Raw genomic sequence first — 14868 nt, forward strand, 5'->3', positions numbered from 1 at the left:
GTGCCAGATGATTATCCCTATTTCAGCATCCAAGATAACCTATCAAGAGGCAGAACAGAGCTTCAGATTTAACCCACTGCTTCATCTCAGACAACTCGCACACTGGACTTATGTGCACTACACCCTTAAGCTGCTGCTGTCCTGTGCTGGTGCCAGCTTCAGACTAAGCTGGTTTAGAAAAACATGTATGGACTGATATGCCTTAGTCATGCCTTGCAAAGAATTCAGTCCTATGGGTGGGAATGTGTCTGGCAGAGCTTTTTATTCATTTAATTATTTTATTATTATCCACCCAATGCAGTAGAAAAGTGGATAATGGTCCACTGTGACTGTTGCTCATTTTGATGTTTCATTGGAAAACCCTCTGTTTCACGATTTTTTTTTTAAAAAAATGCTAGCTACATCATTAAATTGGTGGCCTTTTTTGTTTAAGATCACTCCACTGATTCCCAGTTAAACTGAAGGGTCTTCAGGTGCCCCCTTCCAACCTCTGGTGTACCAGCAAAGTGATAAATTGCTCCTACAATGATCTAGAGGTGAGGAGCCATGTTTCACTGTTAAACTTGTAAACAAACAAACAAACAAACAAGGTCCACAGCAGCAGATCCCAGGTTGAATGTCAAGGCAGACACTGGTTGCTGCAGGGCAGCAACCATGTTCCCAGGTGGGAGGGCATTTCTGGCACAGCATGCAGTGGGAAATTAGTAGATGGGGTTTGCCTTGAAGGAACTAAAGGGCACTAGGTGAATAAGACAGCAGTACTTCCTCTGACTGAAGCAGAAAATGCTACTTTGAAAGAGGAGGAGGAAACTGGCTAAAGTTTGCATTCACAATTGGCGGGCAGAGACTACAGGGTGGCATCACCTGTTCCTTCCCTCCGAAGTGATTGGTGGCCTGGACTGGCAGTGTAGATGAGCCCTTTGTCTGCAGGACAGTACCTGAAACAGACAGTTTGTGACTGCACAAAATGTCCAGAAGTATTGTCAGTAAATCACGAACTCACTGGCAAAGAGATGGGGAGGTTTGTATGGTTGAGAAGATGTGACTTCTGGATCATGGAGTATGGAAAAGACTGAGAGATGAGTCTTACTGTCTCCATTGCTGACACAAAAATGGTTAGAATTAGAAAGGACCACTTAGGCCATCAAGTCTCAAGCTATCAGTCTCAGGACAGGACAGGAACCCAATGAAAGAATCCCCCTCCGGCCTCTGCTTGAACCCATCCAAAAAAGGGGAGTCCACCACCACCCTCAGTAACTGGTTGATCCCCATGTCATCTTCCCAGTATACCTCTGACTTTCTAAGATTTAATGATCCAAGGCTGAGAAGGACAGAGAACAAAAGGAATATGGAAATGGAGAGGGAGAGGGGAAAAACCCAGGATCCTTGTATCCTGAAAGTTCTGTTAAAAGTGACCAGGAATTAGGGTTTTAACACATGTTAAACACTGCATAATTCTGTAACATGGAAAGGAAGATGTGTATGATGTGCATGCAAGCAAGAGATGGGAAATGTGTGCAACTATGAGATTATAGCTGCAAACACATTTATTATTTATTTATTAGATTTATATCCTCTTTATACAGGAACTCAAGGTGGCATTCATAGAGTTCCATCCTCTTATTTTTTTTCCCCACAACAAACCTGTGAAGTAGGCTGGGCTAAGAGAAAGTGACTGCCTCAAGGTCACCTGGCACCTCTTCTGTGCCTGAGGATGGATTGGGTGCTTGGGGCTCCTAGTCAACATCTCAACTGCTGCTCCACTCTGTCAAGATGGCATGTGGAACACATTATGTATGATCAGTTTTCAGCTAAGTGTTGGGCTAAGTTACATGGGCTAACAATGACAAATCAAGCTTAGAATCAGTGAACAAACAGAAGTGTGTGGGAAGGAACAGAAATTCTGCAGCAAACCACACTTGGGGGAAAACCAGCAAAATAAATGCAGGAAAACAATATGTGAATTTTATGGACACATTTCCTTGATAGCCAATAAAGCAAACATGTGTGCATTTCTGAAAGGAGAAAGATACTTAAACTGTCTGTCAGAGAAATCACACACATGAACATTCCCTGAACAAGTTTTGCTTTTTGTCTTCTTAAAATGAAAACAATAAACAATTGGATAAAAGAAATATAAGGATAAATTTCTCTGAGTGTTCTGCTTGACCCTCCAGCACATTTTAATGCAAAGTAGATATTAGAAAGCTAGTAAGATACATTTTTATTGTTCAGAGCATTTAAGAATAACACAATGCAGAATCATGTGGACTGTCAAGCAGGCATGAAATATTTTATATTTTTTGATTCCTTGACAAACTTTAAATGTCATAGTATTTGTACAACACCAAACAGGAAACAAAGTTCAACAGAAGAAAATACTCTGAATTTTGCAAAATTAAGATAGCATGTATGAAGGGGAAAACCACAAATGTGTGAAAGGATCCTTTTATTTTATTTTTGGTTTCTATAAACACTGGGCAAAGGGACAGGAAAAATGCAGATAAACAGATAGCTAAAACTAACAAGCCACTCCAGATAAACTTACAGAATAAGAGTACTAGTTATGTTTTGTTAGATGTCATTCTTAATGACAGCTTGTTAGACATTTCTCTTTTAACTTGCTGCCTAGGATATGTGTGGCCCAATAAAAAAGAATAAATTTGTAAGATAAACAGCTCGCTTTGCAGATTTAAGAGACTGATTTTGACTTGACTCAAAATTGATTTCCCCCCTTCAGATTCATTTTTGGTGAGGCTGAAAAGCTGTGGTGTTTAGCACTAATCCCTCTGAAAAAGCAAAACGAAAACACAGAGGCAAGGACAACACGTGGGTGGTCTGGACTGAAGAATTGTCCTTTCGACTTGACTTGACTTCCAGTAAGAAGATGTGTCTAGTGGGGCCAGCCTTACCTATAAGGACCTTTTTTTAAACCATACATTTATGGGCCTTAAAACTGAGAGTTTTCTTCTGTTCTCTATCTCTCTCCTTCCCTCTCAACCACACAGAGAGAGAGAGAGAGAGAGAATCATACAGGAATGTTACAGCTTCGGACTATGGAAATGAAAGGTTGGAGCTCTTGATGTCTCTCTTCTCATGGTCCTCTCATCATGGTCCTGATCCAGGACATTCACTCAGCTTGTTTGGACTGCAATACTTCCCAGTGAGTAAACTTCATTGAACACAGTAGGATATGTACTCCCAAATAAACAGTTGGCGAGTTATTTACGTAGTTTGTGTTACAATCCTAACATACATTAGGGAATGGGTCACATTTTATTCAGCATAATTACTGAATATCTTTAATTTTTATCATTGACCAGCAAATAATCATAAACTATCATTATAACACTAAAAAAAAATACAGAACTAGACAGTTAAGAACTCTGGGGATTTTTTGACTTTAAGTACAATGATTAATTAAAGTTATATTATTACTATACTTAAATCATATAAAAAAGCAAAGAATATAAACAAACAAAAAATATAAGATAGTGCCCTTATCTTAAGTAAGTTATGACCATAAGAATAACTGGAGATTATATAAATATAGCCCATAGTTAGCTCTCACTATGGGACACGGTGGCACTGCGGGTTAAACCGCTGAGCTGCTGAGCTTGCAGATTGGAAGGTCGGTGGTTCGAATCCGTGTGACGGGGTGAGCTCTCGTTGCTAGTCCCAGCTCCTGCCAACCTAGCAGTTCGAAAACATGCAAATGTGAGTAGATTAATAGGTACCGCTTCGGTGGGCAGGTAACGGCGTTCCGTGTAGTCATGCCTGCCACATGACCACGGAACTGTCTACGGACAAACGCCGGCTCTTCGGCTTTGAAACGGAGATGAGCACCGCCCCCTAGAGTCAGACATGACTGGACTTAATGTCAAGGGAAACCTAGCTCTCACTAGCAATCAGATCCTGATGAATTTTGTAACTTGTTGCCCAAAACTTGGCAACATTGTACATTATAATAATAGAATAACAAGTCAGGGGTTCCCAAATTGTGGGTTACAACTTCTTAGGGGTTGCAAGCAAAGTGGAGGGGTTCAGAACTTTGGGAGGACTTGCGCAATGCTGTTGCCAGAACTAGTGGGAATAGGATCCTCAAACATTTTCTTGCAGAATTTTACCCTGGGTGTCCATAGAAATGGAAATGTAATTACTGAGAGTGGATGATGTCAGTCTTGCAAGGTAGTCCAGACAGGAAGCATGACCAGAAGGGCTAATTCTATTTTATTGTGAGGTTACATTAACAGTATCTTGCAAGTCTGAAAGTACATTTCTCCCCCCATTGCCTTTACAGCCCAAGAAACTAGGAAGGGTCCCTTCTGAGATGTCTGCCACATCCACATTCCTTTTGTGGGCTCAGCTGCCTCTTATCCGACCATTCCCCTGGCTGTGGCTCATCCTCCTCTCCCAAGGTCATTCCCACACACCATTAGAGATGGTGTGTTTCTCTTTGCACAGCCAGGGCTTCAATAAAACTATTGATTTTGATAATGAGGTGTGAAGGGGTGGGGTCCCTCAGTTTGGGTTGTCATTTGGGGGAGGGACAGTTTGAAAATGTACAGTTAGCTAGTATGGCCTTGGCAACCTTGGAAGTAATGGAGAGTTAGGAGTACCATGAATGTCTCTCTTGAATATTCAGTAAAGAAATTTTCCAGATGTCCAGCATCACAGATCATTCTAGGAAAAGAATCCTCCTGTATCTTCCACCTAACACAACAGAAGAAGCACCCTGAAAGTGAGCCAAGGTGAAGGCACTTTTGTAACTAGGCTTTTCTAACTGCCTAAGATAAATGCAGCAGATGTTACAGTAGGCTACTGTGGTCCATCAGAAGTAAAGAAGTTTGGAGCCTGCTTGCAGTATTTTGGCAGTTTACGAACGGTTCTGGCTGATCCCAGCCCAGGGAAAATAAATGGGGGTTGGGGGAAAATAGTAGAAATATTTACTAGTAACAATTGCTTTGCTGTTAGGGACCACCTGCATGAGGATTGTTAACCATCATCTAGCATTCAAGGAGTTAATGATAGCTAGAAGCTGAGTATCGACAACAAAACCCTGACTTCAACTTTTACCAAGGTGATCTCCAGATGCAAACTGTTTTTTGTAGTAAAATGAAGTGGCTGGCAGATTGTTCTTAGAAATTTAGATTGAACAAGCTTCTATGGAGGAAAGTTTTAGTTTCAAATATTTTAAGGGCTGCAGATATGGAACTGTCCCCATTTGATTGAAACAAGTTTAAAATCATGACTGCACCCCTCGGAGCATTTTGAGTGACAGAACTGCCACAAGGTTGAATTACAAAGAATTACATAGGCAGCACCTACTGTATGTTCTGTTCCCCAAATTTTTTCCAAGAATTTAAAACATTCATAATGCCTTGAAAATATCTGGAAAATGTAAGCTGATCTCGAAAAGTTAACTGGTGTTAGAATTAGTACTTGAACTGGGGACCATTAGGAGAGGTTTTAGATACCCACATGTTACCATTCCATCATTATTATTTTTGTGATGTTCCAATAATTGAGACCATTAAAGGGATAAAGTCCAAGTGATGAACAGTATAAAATAACCACTGAATCAAAACTTACTCCTGCACTTGTTTCCCCTGTTCTCATTCAGTTAAATGAATTTCTTCCAAAAGAGGTAATTCTTCCCAAAAAACATGGCCGAAGTATAGTATCTTTGCATTTATTTAGTTATGGGTCTAAGAAAATGTGACTATCCTGTCTTTCACTGTATAGTTGTCTCTCCAGCAATTTGCAGTCTCACCGGTTTGCCACACTTCCATTGAATCCAAAGTTAGGATTTAGGAATTACACACTTGGGGTCTTCCTAGTAGTGCTACTAACACATTTAAGGGGAACTCCTTCCCTTGATATATTATTGGAGAATTTCTCCTTCCCCTGGAGAAATTCATAGAAATCATCCAACTAAGTTAGTGAAGAATTCCAGAAGATCATTTCTGCCAAGCATTTAAACCAAAAAACGTTAGCCTTCTGCTGGCAGCCAATTTGTCCAATAGAATAAAATTGCTTAAAAATAAAGGACAGCAGAATGCACTCTATTGTCTGCTGTGGAAATCTAAAAACTATTCCATCAACTCCATTTTTGAAAGTCACAATTATTGTTTATAACAGTGCTTTTGGTATTTAATAAGTGACCTCATGTTAAATATTCTGCAAGAGTTACAATCATTTTGGGCTTCTTAACAACTTGCCTCTTTTGTTATTTTATCAAAGGGTTTAGGGTGCTTTTTTTAAGTGACCATGTATGGTCATGTTACACTGTTAAGCATTAATATGGATCGGCAAAGAATTTGTTGAAACAAAGAGCTATTTTAGAGCTGATTTGGAAGAAAGCCTACCAGTGCGGAGAAAATAGCTCTGCCCTGTTTGTGTAATTAGAAATGAAGATTATACCAAAAAGCTCTTTTGGTAAATGAAAAATATAGACTTCAAATTTTTCTCTTAGGCACTTGAATGACATAGAGAAACAAAAGATCCATGCTGCCTTGCATTCTGAGTGAATGAGTAAGAAAAGATACTAGGTTTGAAAAAGCAGATCAAGTTTAATAGAGGTGGTTAGGCAGCTTCTTGTATGGAAAGATCATTCACACTAACTGAGAGGTGGCAGCAGTACACCTCAAATAATCATAATAACATAGAGCACTACCCTTTGTCCAGTGCCACACCCCCTTGCACCCATATTAAGCTGACTCAGCAATAGCCACAATTATCCTGACCATAGGATGGTGCAACGCCATTCTGAGGGGTGAAAAATTGCCCTGCATCCCACTGCCATTTTGCCTTGTGGCAATTAAAAACAAACAAACAGCCGAATTGGTTGGGAAAAGAGTACGTCTGAGGGCCCTGTGGTTTATTAGCACTTTCCCAACCAAGGGGATAGGGGAAAACATGGAGCTGGTAGGAAGACAATGGTGGGAATGCTCACCCATGAAAAATGGACTGTCCTCAGCCTTGTGGAAATTTAGCTTCTGTTTCATAGTTTGAATTTTGGGGGATCCAAACTAGAAGCAAATGGGCTTTGTTGCCCATTGGGGAACTGACTAAACCAAGAAGATGGGGCGGAGTTCAATGTTTGTGATGGATATTGAAGGTCTCTCTCATGATGACCAATGCACATGGAAAATGGCAACTTGGAATATAAGAGGAGTAAAGGTTAAAGAATATGAAATAAGAATAAGATGAATGAAAGAATAGTCTAAGCATGAGAATTTCCCATGCTAAAATCACTGAAGTAAAGGTTAAAGAATATGAAATAAGAATAAGATGAATGAAAGAATAGTCTAAGCACAAGAGTTTCCCATGCTAAAATCACTGAAGCCATAAGACCAGCCACTACAATGTGAAACACATTGATCTGAAAAAAAAAAAAACTATTTTGTTACACAATGGATGATATATTTTTGGTGTAAAAGAATAAAACAAGCACAGCTATTAGGTGTAGCTTCGTTTGGCCATCTCTTGATTAAACTGAAGGAGAAGGAGAAGGAGAAGGAGAAGAAGGAGGAGAAGGAGAAGGAGAAGAAGGAGAAGGAGAAGAAGGAGAAGGAGAAGGAGGAGCATTGTGGAGAGTACCGTCAACCACAAAGTTGGTAGGGAACCACTTTGTCACTGTGCCCATCAACAGTATCTCCATGGTCATCACCTGGGTGGTGATCTGTGAGGGTCAGACAGTAGAACCTTAGTCTTTGGACCCCAGGACAACCCTGGATGCATTACTGCTCCTGGAGCTCTATCTCCGAGGTAGGTAATTTACTCTTGGTTTCAACAGGATCTTGCCTGAAGGCTATACAAACAAGATGATTTGAAAACCGCCTGTGGTCTGCCTTCTTTCTCTGAACTCAGAGCACATCCATTGTATATTGATTTTTTAAAAATCACCATGTAAAAAACATATGTTTGTTCTTCGGAAGCTCCTCTTCATGGAAAAAGGCATCTAGAATTATTCAGGGAGTCAGTTATGACACTCTTTCCTTACCCCTTAAAAAAAAAAAAAACAGGTAGCAACCCAATGGTATTACAGATGCTGCTCAGAAATTAACATCTGCCTTAGACTTAAACTTTTGTTCTATCCATTTTGCATAAATCTGGCTAAAGACTTTCTGCAAAATTTAAAAGCATATCAGGAATTTAGAATTTGACCACGTATCCTTAAGCTAAGGAACCCACTGTGTCTTGAAAGCAAGAAATTAATGTTATGTCAGGCCATTAACAGCCACTCACAACCAAGAAAGCTAGATTCTCATGGAGTCTCATCAGTTAGGTTTATTGAAAGGAAATGGGGTTAGATTACAGAATCTTAGGAAATGGATGTGCTAAAGTGGGGCCTCTTTGATCCCTCTGATCATCATTCTAACTGCCTCTTGATACAAGAGAGATGTTGCAGTCTTTTCACTTGATAACAAAGGAACATATAGAGTGAGTATAGTATACAGGGTGAGACCCCCCTCTTCATCACACTTGCTATATTTTATATTTCTTTTTTATGTTATATTGATTTATTGATTTTATTGATTCTAGTCCCGCCTTAGGCATGAAAGCCGGCTGGGTGACCTTGGGCCAGTCACACACTCTCAGTCCAACATACCTCACAGGGTTGTTGTTGTGGGGAAAATAGGAGGAGGGAGGAGTATTAGGTATGCTTGTCACCTTAAGTTATTTATAAAAATAATAAAGGTGGGATAAAAATAAAATATAAATAAATAAATAAATAATTTTATTGTGTTTCCCTCATTTGATTGTTGAGCCATCCAGAGTCATTGAGAGTTGGGCAGCATACAAGTTTAAAATAATAATAATAATAATAATAGCTAACATCCCGCGATGATACCTTTAACACCTTCAAACAACAACATCTGCCTATCCCATGTCCTTGGGTAGGGCTCAATAGCTAGATACAAATGCCAAAACCAGTCTAAGCATCTGGTTGACTGTGTGACTACCACCACCACCAATAATCTTTCCATCTCTGCAATGTTTTGCAAACTCATTCCTGTTCCCAGACTCAGAACATGTCATTACACATTGGTCTGAATTTGTCTTCTGTCTTTTCCTTTTACCATTCTCTTTCAAGATGGTGAGAAATGATTTTCATTTTTTTTTTCTCAAAAAATTGTCAAGGGTAGGTGCAGAGTTCTGGCATTCACCTTACTTAGGAGGTGGTTGAAAAACTATGTGAGTGTTTGGTCTTTGGTTATAGAATCTTCTCTCCTGCAGGCTGCAGACTCTCTGGCTTTCTATAATTCAATAAAATCCCAAGACAAAACATCCCTGGGGGGCGGGGAGTGGGAGGACGGAGATTTTTCACATCAGGAAGTCATGATATCCAGGGATGATAGCAGAGTGATGGAGAGATGAGCAATCAAATACTAACTTGCAACAAAGAAGAAAAAAATACCACTAAAGGAAATTCTACAGAAATCCAAACACACTTGGGAATGAGGTAGAAAACAGATGTATTTTTCACAGGGGAAGGAAACTTTCAGGAAATTGGAAAACAGATTTTTGATGTGGTATTAATTAAAATGGAAGTGGATCATCCCAAATAACTTTTTCCCCCCAGGAGATATAGTTTTATTATATTCTTTTAAAAAGCACAACAGCAATGCCTCTTAAACACCCTTCTATACTTTTCATTTAATAATTTGGCAGAAGGAAAAGTCCCCAATGAACGCTGGCCTGTGTCTTTCTCTTTAACCAGCTGAGAGATCAGAGCTTTTAATATAGCTGTTCCAATTATTGTAAAAGTCATCTAGTACCTTATAACCACAAATATTGACAGTTTATTGCACAACACATCCATGACATTTGAAGGTCACATCATACATAATACATACACTTTTATAAAAATGTCTGGAACAAAGAGATACATGATCAGCAATTACCTCTTACTAGCAGTTTGGCTTTAAAAAAAGAGAAAGAAATATACACACTGGACCAAAAGCAGGAAATCTTATTAATTAAAACAACACAAAACTTTGTTATAATAACAAAGAACTTCTAATAAATAGTGATTTCTTTTTAGTTTTGTAAGATACATATGAAAAAGGAATATATCCTTCCACATGCTGTTGGACTGAAACTACCACAGCCTTTGGGAGCTGGTAGTTGGGGTTCATCCATATCTAGAGGGCCACAATTTGTCCATTTTTATCAAGCTGACCACTGACCACCTTAACTCTGCATGGAAGGAAGATCATCAAGAAAGGCTTAACTTAAGTCACCATTCCCAACCTGTTGTAAAAATCTTAATCATGCTGATTAAGAATTATGGAAGTTGAACTCAAATACATCTGGCTAGTACCAAACTGGTGACAGTGGATTGTGATTCACAGAAGCTTATGCAACAATCGTTTAGTTCTGAAATTGCCCCAAGACAAGTTTGTTGAGTTTGCTGCAAAAGTCTAACATGGCTACCTCTTTCAAAACATTTCTAAATTTGAGACTTGATGAGAGAAAGGGTAGGCACAAAAACTGAAGAGGTCCCACTTAGCCCACAATATCAAGGACATTTTAGTTGATTTCAATAGCAGTCGATATATGTGATGAAGTGGGGGGGGGGGTCTTCCAGCATTGTTTCTCACAGGGAACTCCACCAGGTAGAAAGATTTTCCAACAGTGTTTGTATGTGGGTGAAACAATTAAAATTAGCCTTTAGTTTCTCAAATCTGATAGTAACATAACCTAAACAGATAAGAAAAACTGACAGCAGCAAAATACAAGGGCATGATTCACTGCTTCCACTTTTCTGTTTCCATAAATGATTCTAACAGTACAAATTTGTTCCCTCTCCCTCTCCCTCTCTCACACACACATGCACTTCATTGCACATAGGCAAAACATCCAAAAACAAAAAAAAACAAATTACCAAATGAAGGAATCTTGCTTTGAATCCTGAAGAAATACTGTAGCTTTATCTTTTTGCCTAATGAAAAAGTTAAGTAGAATATCCAAGTGTCAAATTTGTAGAGAATGCCAGTATTGTTGTCCAGGTTCTCTGTAAAATTTCTTAGCTTTCTCCACAAAGACATCTGACCAGCACATAACAAAAACAGGCAGAATAATGTTATTTCAAAAACAAAACCAAGAATTTTCTAGCAGTCAACTTATAACTCAAGATCTTGAGAAGCATACAACTATCATCAATTCCAACTCAATGTTGCTTTCTTATCTGAGCTCTTGTCATCTTTTTGTCCAGCTATTGCAATTGGGTAAGGAAGGGAGTTGCTCCTGAAACAGTATTTTGACATTTATATGTGATAGTCACACAGTGTCCTGACCACTAACAAGCAAACTTCAAGCTTCTAATTAACACCCTCTGCCCAGAGACGTGGAAGAAAAATAATATTTTTAAAAGATTGCAAGGCTGTGGCACCTCACCCCAAGTTCTTTAGGAAAAAAGCTTTATCTATTCCGGTGAAGCACCATGCTTATACCCTCCTCCAAATCCTAGATTCACTTGGGACAGCTTTGATCAACAAGTTGAATATAAAGAGGTAGTTTGATTATTGCCTAGATAAGACTAGTTCTTCTCATACTTCATCCAGATTGTTTATTTCATTTGGAGAAAAATCCAGAGGGGGTATCTCCTCTGTCTCAGGGCAGAAGCTGTCCAAACGGATCATCTTTTGTATTCAGAAGTGTTATTTGAAAGCAGGTGTTTGGGAGCCAGATGGCTTTAAAGCCCATACCACAAGGGTTACAGCAGCTTCTGCAGCTTATCTCTGGCATATTCATATCAGATTTGCAGAGTTTGACAAACACTTTTCAAAAAATCATTGTTTTCTTGATGCACAGCTAGATCGGATACCCAATTTGGAAGACCTATCTTACAGAAGTCCATCTTTAATTAAAGTCCTTAGTGTCCTACTATTAGGGCTGCTGATTAATCACTCAGAGAAGAAGGGGGGAAGGGGAAGGAAACTGTCCATTCATATCAGCTGTCACAATCATGTCCAGCATGGGTACACCAACCTTTCCAGGCCAAAGGCTAATTTGTGGTATGCTATACTCCAAGAAGTAGGAGGCACCAGGACAGAGAAGTGGGCAAAGGCAGAAACAAAAAGACAAATGGAATGTTCTTTCTTTTAAATTGAATTAAAATCAATTACATTAAGGAAATACAGTGAACAGGATTATTACCCATCTATTTTTTTTAAAAAAATCTCCTTAAATCTCTTAAAATTTACAGTGTGGTAGCAACTTTGGGAAACTTTCTGGAAACTGGACTTAACATTCACATTTCTCAATTAGATTTCAATCCCAAATATTTGCACAATCAATTGTTCACAGAACATAGCCTCCCTCAAATCTTTTAAGAACTGCACCTTGATCATGTCTGTACAATTCTCTCTAAACTATGATTAATCCCGTGGATTTTTTGTTTTAGTGAAATTATAAATAGTTGAAAATGACTGAAAAAGTCTTCTTGAAAGAAGCAAAAGTGAAAGCAAAAAAAGAACCTTCCTTCTCCAGAAACAGAACTGAGGGCAGGGGGGACCTCTTAGGAAAAAAAGGAGAGTTCGTTGTTTGCTTGCTTGCTTTATTGGTGACTCTCCTCTAAGAGAGCAACTAAATACAATCCAATTCTGATTTGAGTCCTTCAACTAATGGTTTCTCCTTATGGTTCACATTATTCCTGGCAAAGTTTTTTGCCTATCCTTAATTATGGAATACACATGGAAGAGACTGGCAATATGTGGGTAGAGGTGAGATGCAAATCCAATGTCTTGTCAAAATATTTAATGCATAACCTTCAGTTTTTTAATATATATTTATGAATATACTTATACATATATTAATAGTATTTATTTCAGTAACACTGTCCAATAATAATGAAGTTCTACATGCCTTCCAAATGTACCAAAAAACATTTAACTCAATAATATTTATAAACACTTCAAGTAAAAGCAAAAAGCTTCCCAACTACTAGCCATTCCTCAATGGCTCAGAAGTGCTTTGAAGCTGACCAATGGTCATCTTTTCTACAGTTATCCCAAACTACTGACAACACATGAACCAACTAGAGCATTCTCCCCAACTGAGCAACTCTAGAATATAAAATACCAAATGCAAACATGCTCAAATTTGGATTCCTGCGCTGAGAAGGATGTTGGTCAAAGTACCCTACATCCTTATAACTTCTAGGATTTTTATGAACTGACCATTGCATCAAAACCAGAAGGTGTTTCTCCTTCCAGTCAATTTGGCATTAATTACAAAGTGGAGTTCTATCCCTGAAGCTTGATCACTGCAATGGTAGAATGCTTATTTCATTATTAAAAAGCACTGGGTTTCTATTAAAAAAAAATCCTGATGCATTAGAAATTCCCCGGACTATATATAACAGCAGGAATGGGGGCATTGTGTCCAATATTCCTGGAGAAGGGCTGAACTTTTTCCTACAGTTCAGGGAGAGTCTGAAACAGGAAATGAATAGAACATTTATCAGAAAATTATTTTCAGATAAATTTTGCTCTAGCTTTAGTACGGTGGCAGAACTGATGTTTGACTTGATGCCACTCCATCAGAGCAACTCCACTGAAATTAATGAGACTTACAATGAGAGCTGGATATAGGTCATCCCTGAGAGACTAAGCAACATAATTTGACTAGGAATGTGAATTTTGCCAGACTTTGGCCCATAACAATTGGAAGTAACTAATTAAACTTAACATCGGTGAAACAATTTGGGTAATTTGGGCTGATGGGTTGTTAAGGTAAGGTCACCTGCAAGTGGCCTCAGTAACACTAGAATTTAGATTTCTAAGAGCAGCTACACATTTTTATGAGCAGCAAATGCAAACATAAGAAGTGTTATTTTCAAAGAACTACCTAGATGGCTTTGCAGACATAATCATTTCCTCCTGCATTTATAAGAGTGTATATGAAATTAATAATGTATGCTGATGTTTGTAATTCTACATAATCGTATATACTTCTGCTAGTCCAGTGAGTTAATAGCAACTTTTTCCAGTACAACCATCATAACCCATCCATCATAAAACAAATATTTATTGACTGAAGAATATATGAATGATGGTGCTCTCTTGGTGAACTGAGTATGGCATGAGTCCTATGTTTCTCTTTCCATGGACACTTGGCCAACCCAATGCCCTCTAGGTTGTTGGTTGCTTCTGTTAATCCCCATTAAGCACAGCCATACTGGATTAAACTGGCAGGAGAATTGTGGGAACTGTTAATTCATAGAATTCTAGAACTTGGAATGTTTTTTTTTTCTTACAAGTCTCCAGAGATGGAAAACCCAGATCACCCACAGTTAGTTGGTTCCACTGTTCTACAGGTCTTACTTTTGGGAAGTTTCTCCTTGTATCTAAATTAAATCTAGGTACTGCCTAGTTTTTGTGCCAATGGAAAATAGTTCCTGACCATCTTCTCTATGGTCGCCTTTTAGGCAGCTGAACCCTGATACTATGTATTCCCCAACTTTTTTTTCTCCAGACTGAACTTCCCAGATTCCTTCAGCCTGTCCTGAATGGTGCATTTCTTCAAGTTCCTACATTTATTACAGTCATCTCAGAGTGCTCTGTTTCAGAATCATAATATGTAATGGTGGCTTAGAAAGGAACAGTGTCTATGATAAATTGCTAATAGGACCATCTGGCTAAAGTCTTGAAAGCAGAGTTGCTTAAGTTCAGAAATATGTTCTCATGGCATTTGAGTTTCTGTAGCTTACATTCCCTTTTTCTTTCTAGAGGTGAACAAAGCAATCCTTGCCCTAATCTAAGTTACAAAGTAGCCAGGATCTGGCAGAGTTCACTAGTATGAATTTCCCAGAAAGCAGAGGAAGCCAGGGATACTGCAGTGCAATGGAGAAATGTT

The 14868-nt window shown here is 38.7% G+C and overlaps 1 protein-coding gene across 1 annotated transcript in view; it reads right to left on the bottom strand.

The window, feature by feature from the left end:
• Positions 1 to 14868, bottom strand: part of ZNF536 (zinc finger protein 536) — a 79708-nt gene that overhangs the window by 13911 nt on the left and 50929 nt on the right. The window lies entirely within an intron of this gene.

This window comes from Candoia aspera, chromosome 11, assembly GCF_035149785.1.
Source record: "Candoia aspera isolate rCanAsp1 chromosome 11, rCanAsp1.hap2, whole genome shotgun sequence".
NCBI lineage: Eukaryota > Metazoa > Chordata > Lepidosauria > Squamata > Boidae > Candoia > Candoia aspera.